Consider the following 12,768-nt stretch of genomic DNA (forward strand, 5'->3'; position numbering starts at 1 on the left):
TTCAGGAGGCCTGAATGCCTGTCTGGGGTCAGAGGCAGCTTGTGTGCCGAACATTAAGTACTCAACCCCAGTACTTGAGTCAAAGTACAGAGATACTCCTGGTCAATTTCACTGCTGTGATTTCACTCTTATGTACCCGTACACAACATTAAAGAAACCTTGAACCTTGAGGTACAGTATAGGTATCCAAATGCCCTTGAGCAAGACAGGGTGGGTGGTGGCTGATTTAAGCGGTCACACCTGGCTTGAGTCAAACTAATTGGACTCTGACCTGGATGTGACTACACACACACGCCACCAATGCACACTGCATAAATCAGCCATCCCCACACACACACACACATGCAGAGAGAGCCTCCATGTTTGATCTGCTCTGTTTTGACTCTTGATCTCGATACGGTACGGTGTCTATTTTATGAGTTTATACCACGGCATGGTATAAACATGGTACTGTACTGTATAGTTGTAATGTGTGGTTGTCACAAAATCGCAAAGGCAAACCTGAACTTGTCTCAAAGCAAACCGTTTAGGACCCCGCTGCACTAAAGCTCTGGCAAATAAAGAGGTGGTTGATCTAAAAATCCCGCCAGCGTCTTCTATTGAGCCGTCTTCTCCCTATTGAGCCCTACTGGTCCACTCCACAGTCGTCGTGTCAATGTGCCTGAATGGGTGAATGCAACACACATTGTAAAGAGCATTGGATAAAAAAGCTATATAAATGCAAACTATTTACCCTCTCTCTCTCTCTTTGTCTCTCCCCTTGTCTCTGTCTCTGTTGTCCAGGTTATGGTTTTGTGGATTTCGACAGCCCCGCCGCGGCCCAGAAGGCCGTGTCCTCTCTCAAAGCCACCGGCGTCCAGGCTCAAATGGCCAAGGTAAGGAGCGACTCCCCCCGCCACGTAGCAGCATCCATGCCTCCAGTCTTCTTTTAGCCGAATTTTGCTGAATAGGCTCAGTTCCATCCAAAGGAATATGAAGTGGTGCTCTACACATTTAATACAGGCTGACAGTTTCAAAAAAACTCACCACATACTCTAAAGCACTGCACTGGTCCAGAAACACATTTCTTAAATAGAAGTATTTTAGAGTTTTTTTCCCCCTCAGCGTGCTGTCAGTCATGGATGGAGCCACAGCTTGGCTCGGTTCTCCTCTGTCCTCTCTCTCTCATATCAGAAGTCAGTAGTGATTAGCGCTCATGGGCCTGTTAGAGTGCACTGCCTTGGAGGGTGGTTCCAGGCGCCTGGGTGTTAGATGTCAAGGTATAGGGGGGCTCGGGTCTGGTTCATCTGGCCAGCACTCTGTCAAACATCAGACCTTTAACCCATTAAGACCGGGAAGGAACGCACCTGTGTCGTTTTAAGATTTCTTTGGCTATTAAAAAATAGCAGATCAACAAGCTCATAGCGCGGCACCGAGTGCCGTGCTACGAGCTTGTAGATCTGCTATTTTTGATGAATCGTGAAAATTTGTGCAAATCTTTGAATATATATATTTTTAAAGCGAGCATTTGTAACTCGAATCTTTGCTTCTGGGGGTCCCTGGAACAAAATATTTTGAGATGGGGGGGGTCCGCGGCCAAAAACTTTTTTTGGGTCCTTGACATGAAAAAGTTTGGGAACCACTGATTTAGCAACATGGTTTTTTAGGGTTGTTAGGATTTAGAGGACGTTTTGTAGAATCGACATCTGTTCTTAATGGGTTAACCACTCTACTAGGAGAGACAGACCAAGGCTGTGGACGCACACTGACTTGTGTCAGGCGTGTGTGTGTGTGTGTGCGTGTGTGTTGCGAAGACTTACTGAGTGTGCATGTACTGTACGTGCACACGTGTCAGACTGTCCGCGTGCATCTACAGATACGTGCGCCTGCAGCTGTGAATCTGCATTTTACTGATGCAGTTAGAAAAATGTCAAACTGTTTTAGATTCTTGTTATCAACCACCACACCACAAACGGTAGCCATGATGATGATGATGATGATGATGATATGTGAAGATGAAGGTGACTGCTCCTCTGTAATCGTTCATTAATCGAAATCGAGGCAAAAGTCTGAAATAATCGTGGCGTTGATTTGAAGTGTCATGGCCCGGGTCTGCTGGCAGATTAAAATCCATTGGATGTGATATAGAAGCGTTCCTTCCACACGCAGGTTGGCTGAGTAGGGGAATGATTGCGGTCATACTGTAGCCGTGCTGATGATGAGAGCGTTATAGCGGTAATGAGGAAGGTGGCGGTTATTTGGCTGAGATGAGATGAGATGAGATGAGACGATGGGGGGGAGAGCGGGAGAGAGAGAGAGAGAGAGCACAGCTTCAGGTGTGCCATTTCTCAAACGCACCATTTGGCTTCCTCTCTCTCTCTCCCCACCCCCCCGTCCTTCCTCCAATATTTATAAGAGGCCAGGCTAGGCTCCCTCCTCCCTGAATACAGAGCAGGGATCAGTCCTGATCTTTACCGGTGTCATTTTAACCCGTTTGATCCGGGAAACGCATCTGTGTCATTTTAGATGTCTTTGGCTATTCAGAAATAGCAGATCTACAAGCTCATAGATGAGCTTGTAGATCTGCTATTTTTTGAAAAATCATGAAAATGTGTGCAAATCTTTGAAAATATATATATTTTAAAGCGAACATTTGTCAAATATTTTTGTTCCATTGACCTCCAGAAGCAAAGATTTGAGTTACACATTTTGTTTCAAAAAATATATGTATTCAAAGATTTGCACAAAATGTTCAAGATTTAAAATAAATAGCAGATCTATACAAGCTTGTACAGTAGATCTGCTATTTTTGAATAGCCAAAGTATAAAGGTTAGAGCTCAAATCTGAAATGACAGAGATGCGTTCCCGGATTGAATGGGTTAAGCTTGTGCTTTGCAGTCGATCCCACTGCTTTCTCCGTCAATATTTTCAGGTGAAGGCTTTTTGTCCCCGAACGAAAGAGATGACCTTTTTACACAATGTGTGTGTGTGCATGCGTGCGTGTGTATGTGTGTGTGTGTGTGTGTGTGAGTGTCAAAGGAGACCATGTGTGTGTGTATTCTGATAGGATGTATATGTAACATTTGTGCATCGTGGTTTATTCGCGAACGCTTGTCATTCATCAGCGCAGTGTTCCAGCTCACTGTTTATCACGTTGCTTTCAGGCCCTTCAGTAGTACTTTGGTTTTTATAGACTGCCTCCATGTCTCTTTATCTGCTATCATGACTATCACTCTTCTCTCCTCTCTCCTGTCCCCGCCTCTCCCCGCCTCTCCTATTATCCTGCTATCGCTTCACCTATACTTTTAATACCAAGTAATAGCTATTCCCGCCTATTTCCCCATACACATGTCTTTGTCTCACACACACACACATGCATTTGTGCGCCCGTACACCCACGCGCGCTCGCGCACTCGCGCACACACACACACCTTGTATTCACGCCAGCCATATGTTCACCTGTCAAACATCCAATGAGGTCAATTTATTCCCTTCAATAATTAATAGCAGGAAGTCTGCGTGTCTGCGTGTCTGGCAGAGACATGATGACAGTACAACGACTTAAATATATACCATAAATATCATATTTTTATGTTATGGTGTATAATAGTGTGCGTTGTACGAGTAATTCATACTTCAATGCTAGTTTAAATCACCTGGGACGCTGCTAAACATGCTAACTATACTACTACTGTGGTAACCCACTATAACAGCAGCCACGCTTACCTGCATGCCATGCTTACTTCATTAACCTTACTACCCCCCCACTTCCATAACCCTGTTAACCGTACTATCCTTACCGCATACAAACCTCCACTAACTACTAACATCTGCAATCATAATAACCATGCTAACCCCTGCTATACAAACCCCTCTAATCATGCTAACCCCTCTAAGGCCACGTTTACATGACAAAGTGCCGTTGCGTTCTCACTTTGCGTTCTCACTATTCTGCGTTTAGACGAAGATGCAACAGTGATTGAAAACGCTGTAATGTGCATGCCAAGTGTCTTGGTGGTGGTGGTGACACACTGCCAGATAGACCAGTCACGCATGCGTAGAACCACTTCCGTTCTACTTCCTATCACAGCTGTTTGTTTACATCAATAATGTAATAGAGCACGTGGCATGAGCCGACGTGAGTCATGACATTGCACTTTTTGCAGTTTCCCCCGTTTTGCCCGTTTACATGGAGACGGGAGGCGGAGAGCTCAAAGATTTCCACTCTGGATGAAGATTTCACTTTATTTTGGGGTTTTCAACCCCCGTCTAAACGGAAGGCACATCTGATATTTTATTTTGCCGTTTTCTCTAGAGCCTGTTGTCGTCTAAACGGGGCCTAAATAACTATGATAACCCCTGCTAACCCTGCTATGTAACCTCTCTAAACATGCTAATCCCTGCTAACCATTCTAACTCCTATAACCACACTAACCATACTAATCATATAACCCCTCTAACCATACTATTACTAACCCAGTGATTCTCAAAGTAGAGCCCCGGGACTCTCAGGGGTCCTTGAATGGGTTTTAGGGGGTCCCCAGCAAAATCTGTTAAACCTCTTTATCCTTAATTTATACTCCAGATATTTGGAAAATATCTGATGTACAAGCTCAGAACACATCATGAGCTTGTAGATTTGCTATTTATTTATATATATATATATATATATATATATATATATATATATATATACCACCAAAAATATTCTCTTATGGGATGCCATGGCCCAAACTATTTTCAGATGGGGTCAAATAGATGTCAGGGGGTCCTTGACATACACATGTTTGAGAACCACTGTACTGACCAAACTAACCCCTCTAGTAATAATACTGGCCTTGCAAGCAAACCTCAATAACCCCTGCATGCTAACCACCCTGCTAGCATTTCTCCCCTGAATGGAGGGGCTTGTCTTCATTCTGCCTCTCCCCCTCTCCTCTCCATTTTGTCACGTACAGAACATCTCCCCCACAACAGAGTGATGAACGGAGTAGCTCATCAGAGCCATATGCTTTCAGCGCAATTAATAAAACCATCAGTAATCAAGCTGTGCTTTGGTTTTTTTTTGTGTTTCGTTTTTTTGTTGTCTTGTATTGTTTCTTCCGTCTCTGTCGTTGGCTCAACACCATATTAACAGGCTCTCATGAAGGTGCCTTATTTTAACCCATTCAAACCGGAAACACATCTGTGTAACCACTTTAACCATATGTTACAGTATACTTTGGCTATTCAAAAATAGCAGATATACAAGCTCATAGCGCGGCACCGAGTGCCGCGCTACGAGCTTGTAGATCTGCTATTTTTGAAAAATCCTCGAACATTTGTGCAAATCTTTGAATATATATATATTTTTAACAACATTTTTTACTCAAATCTTTGCTTCTGGGGGTCCCTGGAACAAAATATTTTGAGATGGGGGGTCCGCGGGCAAATACATATCATTTTGGAGGTCCTTGACACAAAAAAGTTTGAGCACCACTGATATAGCAACAATATATAGTCTTTAAAAAGATAACTGTTCGGATTTAGGAAACATTTGTAGGTTCGGAACCTCAGGTCTAAATCGGTTAAACACACTGAGGAAGAGGAGAGTGTTTGTGTGTGTGTGTGTGTGTGTGTGTGTGTGTGTGAGTGTGAGTGTGAGAGGGAGTGAGTGATCGAAGCAGAAGGGAAGCGACACCTGATTTTCTCCTGCTCTCCGTTCCTCTGTAGCTGCCTGCCCGCCTCGTCGCTCTCCTCTCGCTCCCCTTGGAATTTGAAATACCAAGGCAGGAGGAGATGAAACGATGTCTTCCCTTTTGTCTCGCCCCTCGGTGACAGCGACAGGGAGGAGAGGAGACGTAATTAAGACACTAAAGGACACGTCCCCCTCCGTTACACCCACTCCCTGCACCCCCCCACACTCACCTCTGCACGAGCCACACATAAAAGTCCTTAGTGTGTGAAGGTGTGTAATGGTTGTGTGTGGGTCTCTAGTCAGTGGTGGAAAGTAATCAAGTACATTTACTTAAGTACTGTACTTAAGTACAATTTTGAGGTATTTGTACTTTACTTGAGTATTTCCAATATCCAATACTTTCACTTCTACTCCACTACCTCTCAGAGGCAAATATTGTACTTTAACTCCACTACAATTATTTGAAACCTTTATTTACTAGTTACTTTGCAGATATAAAACATACATTAACCACTTTAGCCCTATTCTATACATAGGCTATTTGAAAATATACAAGCTCACAACGCGTCGCTTCGCGACGCGTTGTGAGCTTGTAGATCTGCTATTTTCAAACATTTTTGTACTGTTACTTTTGGTACTTAAAGTAAATTTTGATAGCAATACTTTTGTACTTTTTCTCAAGTATATTTTGAATTCCGGACTTTCACTTGTAACAGAGTACGTCTACATTGCAGTATTGATACTTTTCCTTAAACATTTGAGTACTTTTTCCACCACTGCGTTTGCGTACGGCACACATACTCTACATACACACACACATGCGTGCCTTGCCCCGTGTACTCTGTCCTGAGTATGATTTTGCTCATGCCACTCATGACACACGACGGAGACAGCATGATAACAGGTGAAGGGAGCACGCGGCTCTCTTTTCCACAGACGCAGACCTGTCAACCATCAGCTCTCCTCACTCCTCCACAGGGCTGCCATTTTCCCCCTTGAGCCAATCAGGCTGAATTGTGGGAAGGGGGCGCCCTGGATGGTGGTGTATGTGTCGGGAGAGGCAATTCCACCTGACAGCTGCTTGTTTTCAGACAACAGCCAGTCTTTATGGAAATCATCTCTCTACCTTTTTTTCCCCGGCTCTGCTCGGCATCCCGCTGATAACAGCCCACAGGAGAACAAAGACGTCGCTTTTTTTCCACCCCGCTCTCTTATTTCCTATATCGTTCTCCGCGTGGCCACGGCCGCGATTAGTAACAGACTCCTATAACATCCTATTGAGGCTGACAACGTACACCCTGCCTTGAAGTCGGCCAATGCAAACACACGTATACGTTTCCCCATCCTTGGTCGCCGACCAAACATGCTCTTACTTAATGAATTCCCATGGATAAGCATGTGGATTTCTGTCTGCTGGGATTATGGAGATAGCTCAGAGATGTTTCTGGTGGAGGAGTGGCTGTTATTCTGTCTCTCACTGGGCCTTTCTTGTGTCTGAAGTGGAATGCAGCATTTAGCAGCAGTAACCCCTGGATTCCACCAGGGGCAGCTTTGAAACGGCACCATGATTTCAAATTTGTTTAAATTCCCGATGAAGATCGACTAGATCGAAACTTTGAAAGCAGCAATAAGAGCTGAGAACCAGTGTGTGTTTTACTGTTGATCTGTCATTTGTCCAGCACCTGGACTAATAGATTGGGGTGTGTATGCACTATTAGGCCTCTTAGCCTATACAGTACAAAGCCCCTCATATGGCGTCTGACTAACATAGCTGACAAATGATTTTTTTGTATTCTTTTTATATTGTAGATTGTAAATATTCTATGATAAGATGTCCACATAGTGCTTTCTTGACCCACACATGCCCTACAACTCATGGCTAAAAGACTTGTGAGTCTTAATCCGTCCGTGGCGCCTATAGTCTGTTTTTTGTCTGCCATTCACGTAAAGCAGCCAAATACGTGGTGAAAGCTGCTCTTATTGACATCATATCATTACTTACATAACATATCTCTTTTTCAAATTCCTGTATCAACAGAATGAGTCATAGACAAGCACAGTACATTGAGTGCAACGTGCCGCCGATAATTTAAATGACTGTAGTTACAATAAGGTCCCAGTCCTAATTTGAATGAGATTTCATGGCCGTCTAATTTAATCTGTGATAATTCTCGTTGGGCACTCATATGTTGGTTTATTTGTTTATTTATTTATGACATTTTTACATGAGTTCACATTGTTGATTCGTAACTGTTTTTCTCTAGACTAAATAAAGAAGACATCACATTTATAATTCTAATAATAAATGGCTGTTATCAAAGGCAAACACAAAGTAGAAAGATATTTCCGCTTCTGAAATGCTCCTAGGGGTTTGAAAGCATGCAGAGTACGGAACTAAACTGCATCACAGACACAGGTAAAACATGTCGGGAGAAATTAAATTACAAATTGAAAAATGACCAGAAGCAGGGATGAAACATGTCCCCACCGGCCATACAAATTCATTTAATGAATGACCAGAAGGGGATATCAAAAGCAAAGGCATGGATCCCCCCCCCTTCACAGCAAACCGAACCTGCAATAAAAACAGGAGGAAGGATTAATGGGTTGTGGTTTAGACACTAACATGTCTCCTAACATCCCATATATATCTAAGGCTCTATGGATGCAAGCTAGACAGACAGAGGAGTGCTGTTTGCCCTTCATTTAACGTTCATGTTACAGGTCAGACACAGATAAAAGCTAAAAGCGTCATTAAAGTGCCTTCATGAAGTGAATCCCAAAACATGTCCGTCAGACGTTGGTCGGCATGGACTGCATTACCTCTCTCTCAATGTCTGTCTGTCTGTCTGTCTCTCTCTCAATGTCTGTCTGTCTGTCTGTCTGTCTGTCTGTCTGTCTGTCTGTCTGTCTGTCTCTCTTTCTCCCTGTTTGTGTTGGAAGGAGAATAAAGTAACTTGCAGTGAGTGTGATATTCATATTCATCTATGAGGCATGGTGGGTGGGTGGTGAATATTATCCTTCCAGAGGTGACTGCTCTGAGGTCAGACATAGGGTGAAACAACGTCAGAAAGACTGCTTACTGAGCACCCATCACAGAGAGAGAGAGAGAGAGAGAGAGAGAGAGAGAGAGAGAGAGAGAGAGAGAGAGAGAGAGAGAGAGAGAGAGAGAGAGAGAGAGAGAGAGAGAGAGAGAGAGAGAGAGACCATGAGGGAGAGCTACTGTAGGGGGCTGCTCAGCAGCACCTTTTTCACCTCCAAGTTCAGAGTGCTACGTCTCCAAGAAATCTCTCGCTCTCTCTCTCTAACCCCCCATCTCTCTCTCTCGCTCTCTCTCTCTCTCTCTCTCTCTAACCCCCCCACCTCCCTCTCTCCAGCCTGGGGAGTGTTTCTCCTTCATGAGCCATATGGTGTGATGCAGTAATCAGCACATCTCTCTCTCCATCTCCTCGTGCACTTGGTGGCCGTTGACACGGTGGCATAGCAATTAGCACCCCCCACCCAGATGTTTCATTAACCGACTCAGTGCCTACTGCCTCCTATTATGGATCCGAGCAGTGTACTAGATCAGGTAACTAGACGGAGCTCATGCCTGCTAATATTACCGAGCTTCCTGTGCGAAGAGTAGCAGTCTACTAGACAACGACGCGCCGTGATGCGACTCATTGTGAGCGCTGCGGGCACTGTCGTATGCCAAGTATAATTCAGGCTTCACTGTCTGCTACAGCATTGGTTCTCAAAGTGGGGTCCTTGAGGGAGTTCCAGGGGGTCCCCAGGAACCAAATGGACCCTTATGGGTCTGTAACTCTGAGAGTGTACAAATGGAACCAAATGACCCTAACGGGTCCATTTGGTTCCATTTGTACTCTCATAGTTAAATTAACAATCGAATTTACATTTAAATTGGGGTCCAAGTGATAGAAATGCCATTAAATTGGGGTCCGTAGCCCTAATAATGCATGTCAAACTGGGGGTCCTTGAAATTAAAATGGTTGAGAATCACTGCTAGAGACGTAACAATCTTTTCTTATGCGTGTCCCTGGCATATAGGGGGCGGCAATAGCTGAATGGTTAGTGAGCCCGCCTAATAATAATAATAATAATAATACATTTTATTTATATGGCGCCTTTCAGGTCACCCAAGGTCGCCTAACAAAACAGAAAAGAAATACAAACAATAAAGCAAGTTTAAAATACACACAAAATACACATAAGGCCTGCAGCAGACTCTTACTCAAGGTGAGCATAGGCCTGTTTGAATAGGTGAGTTTTGAGGTGGGATTTGAAGGTGGGGAGTGAGTCCATGTTTCGAATGTCGGGGGGAAGGCTGTTCCAGAGGCCAGGGGCAGAGCGGCTGAAGGCTCTACCCCCCATGGTGACAAACGAGCAGCTGGGGGAACAGTGAGGTTGGTGGAGGAGGCAGACCTGAGTGACCCGGGTGCGAGTTTTGATATGGATGAGATCAGACAGGTAAGGGGGGAGAGGTTATGGATGGCATTGAATGTGTTGAGGAGGATCTGAAGTCTAGAAGCCTAGGGAGCCAGAGTCCCTGGTTGCCCCAGGTTCGATTCCAGGCCAGGTCAGCATATGTGTCGATGAAATGAAATTTGTCCCTGAGCAAGACTCTTAACCCCTAATCGCTCACAGGTTCTCATTGGAAACAAGACCGCAAGGACTTTCATGAACGACCTGTTAAAAGGAATTATCCTTATCCTTTTTTTTATATCTTTTCAAATGGGGGTCCGCGGGCTAATAATATGTCAATTTGGGGATCCTTGACATGAAAAAGTTTGAGAACCACTGTATGCTACTGTATCTGTGAGGATACCAAGCTGACAGCAGCGTTGTGACAGCTAGATCACCCCGTGTTGTAGAACACACGTATGTTTCTCTGTCCACCTTCAGTCCTTATCTGGTGTGATGACATTCAGAGACGTTGCGTCGCCTCCTTTTATGGGCACGCTGAAAAAAAAAAAGCACGTGTCACGTCAACCTTTCAGAACCAACTTTCTTCGGGGGTGTTTCCAAAAGACGTTTCCGTTGCTCTGTCAGACTTGTTGGTTTCGATGACGGCTTAATCGTTTCTCAGGATGGCGTGCGATGTCAGAGTTTTCTACACACAAGCGAAAGTATCTCGAGGAGCCGTTTTGGCTCCCCGACGTTATCTGGCAGATAATCTGACTCCAAACACTGTCGACATAAGGTTTAGAGGGGCACACTGTGACGGATTCGAGTGTCGTCCATGTAATGGCAGCGTCTCTAGTTCGATCCGGATGCCGAGTGTGTTGCATCAACTTACTTGAGGAATCATTCACAGCCAGGACGTGACATTTTTTTGCAGTGGATTTAGCTGATTTAGAGGCTCTCCTCCCCTCCCCTAACCTAGAAGAGAAGTGATACTTTTGAGGACAAAGCCTGTGAGAGTGAGATGGACCATCTGACGCGCTCCTGAACCCCCACTCCTCTTTCACTGTCTCCATCTTCTAATTACGCTTCAATCATCCACAGCAGCTCCACGTGAGGTAAATTATTTCTGTGAGCAGAGAGGGAGACGCGCCGAGAGAGAGAGAGAGAGAGAGAGAGAGAGAGAGAGAGAGAGGAGAGAGAGAGAGAGAGAGAGAGAGAGAGAGAGAGAGAGAGAGAGAGAGAGAGAGAGAGGGAGAGAGAGAGAGAGAGAGAGAGAGAGAGAGAGAGAGAGAGAGAGAGAGAGAGAGAGAGAGAGAGAGAGAGAGAGAGAGACGAGAGAATGGAGAGGGCAGGAAAATTGATAATATCGAACGATGGCATAAAATCCGAGACATAGAATATACTGTAAGTAGAGAATGGAGCAAGAGATGAAGGGAAATCGGAGAAACGGAGAGCTGGAGGGGAAGAGAGAAAGGCTCTGCCTTTGTGTCACCACATATGATCACTGCAGCAGGAGACAGGCCGGCACTAATGAACAAAGTTAAACACTTATCAGAGAGACAGAGAGAAAGAGAGAAAGAGGGAAATATAGAGTATATTAGGCATTAGCATACGTAATCCAACACCTGCTTGTGTTCAGTCAGTTTAGAGATGTAGGTTAATACCTAATGCTGTGGAATAGATGTTGACAGAAGTCATGCTGGAATAATGTTGTTTTTGTTGTTATTTGAAACTGTATTGGTAGCCTTTACGAACACAGTTTTCTTTCTGTGGTTTTTCTAATTAGGCTGCACAAAATTACCATCTAATTAAAGTAAAAATGTGGAGTGTGTGTGTGTGTGTGTTTTGATGTTTTTTTTTGTACTGTGACAATGGCTTTTTTATTCCATTACCAAATCGCTCCACGATGGCCCTCGCGCCCACATTTCGAGAAGCGAGAACGGGAGGCCCTGTGCTCCCAATATGCTCGACACCGCTGCTCGCTTTGAAGCAAACATAAGTAGTATGGCTCGGTTAATGGCCACAGTGTGCAGTTATTAGAATCTCTTTGAAGTGGCAACCATGCCAGCTCGCTCGCCTTCTCTGTCATTGATCTGGCTCCATTAGCAGGGCCTCAGTGAGATGGCGTTCAAAGGCCTGAGGCCTCCACACAGCACGTTGGACACACACACACACACACTCGCACACGCACACGCACACGCACACGCACACACACACCACGCACGCACGAGCGTGCACTCACCAGGTGAAATGCTTTGCATTCATTTACTCAGCTGGCTGAGAGAACACACATCCCCAATGGCAAGAAAGTGAATATTGGAAAATCAATAACCGAGTTCAATTTGAAGAATGTTTGGTCGGCCAACAATGTTTGGTGGACGCCCAACCCCCATTCCCTTGCAATGGAGGCATTAATTGTGATTTAACAACTTAAACCCTATACTGTACACTTAAACCCTATATACTTTGCGTTGTTCAGTGTACCCCAGGGACACAGCGGGGCCCCCTCGTTGTTTCCCTCTACACCAAATCTCTTCCCCCGAAAACAGCCCTTCTGCACGACGCATTGCGTTGTGGGCTTGTAGCATTGGCTCTTTCCATTGAATGTTCGCAGATTTTCTCCAAATGGTTAATTGTGATTGAACTCAGCAGCAAAAAATGTTCGTTCCACTGGAATATGGAATAAATAAAGGTAGAATATGTT

The sequence above is a fragment of the Gymnoscopelus microlampas genome (genome assembly GCF_963454915.1).
Source record: "Gymnoscopelus microlampas genome assembly, contig: SCAFFOLD_170, whole genome shotgun sequence".
NCBI classification, from domain to species: Eukaryota; Metazoa; Chordata; class Actinopteri; order Myctophiformes; family Myctophidae; genus Gymnoscopelus; species Gymnoscopelus microlampas.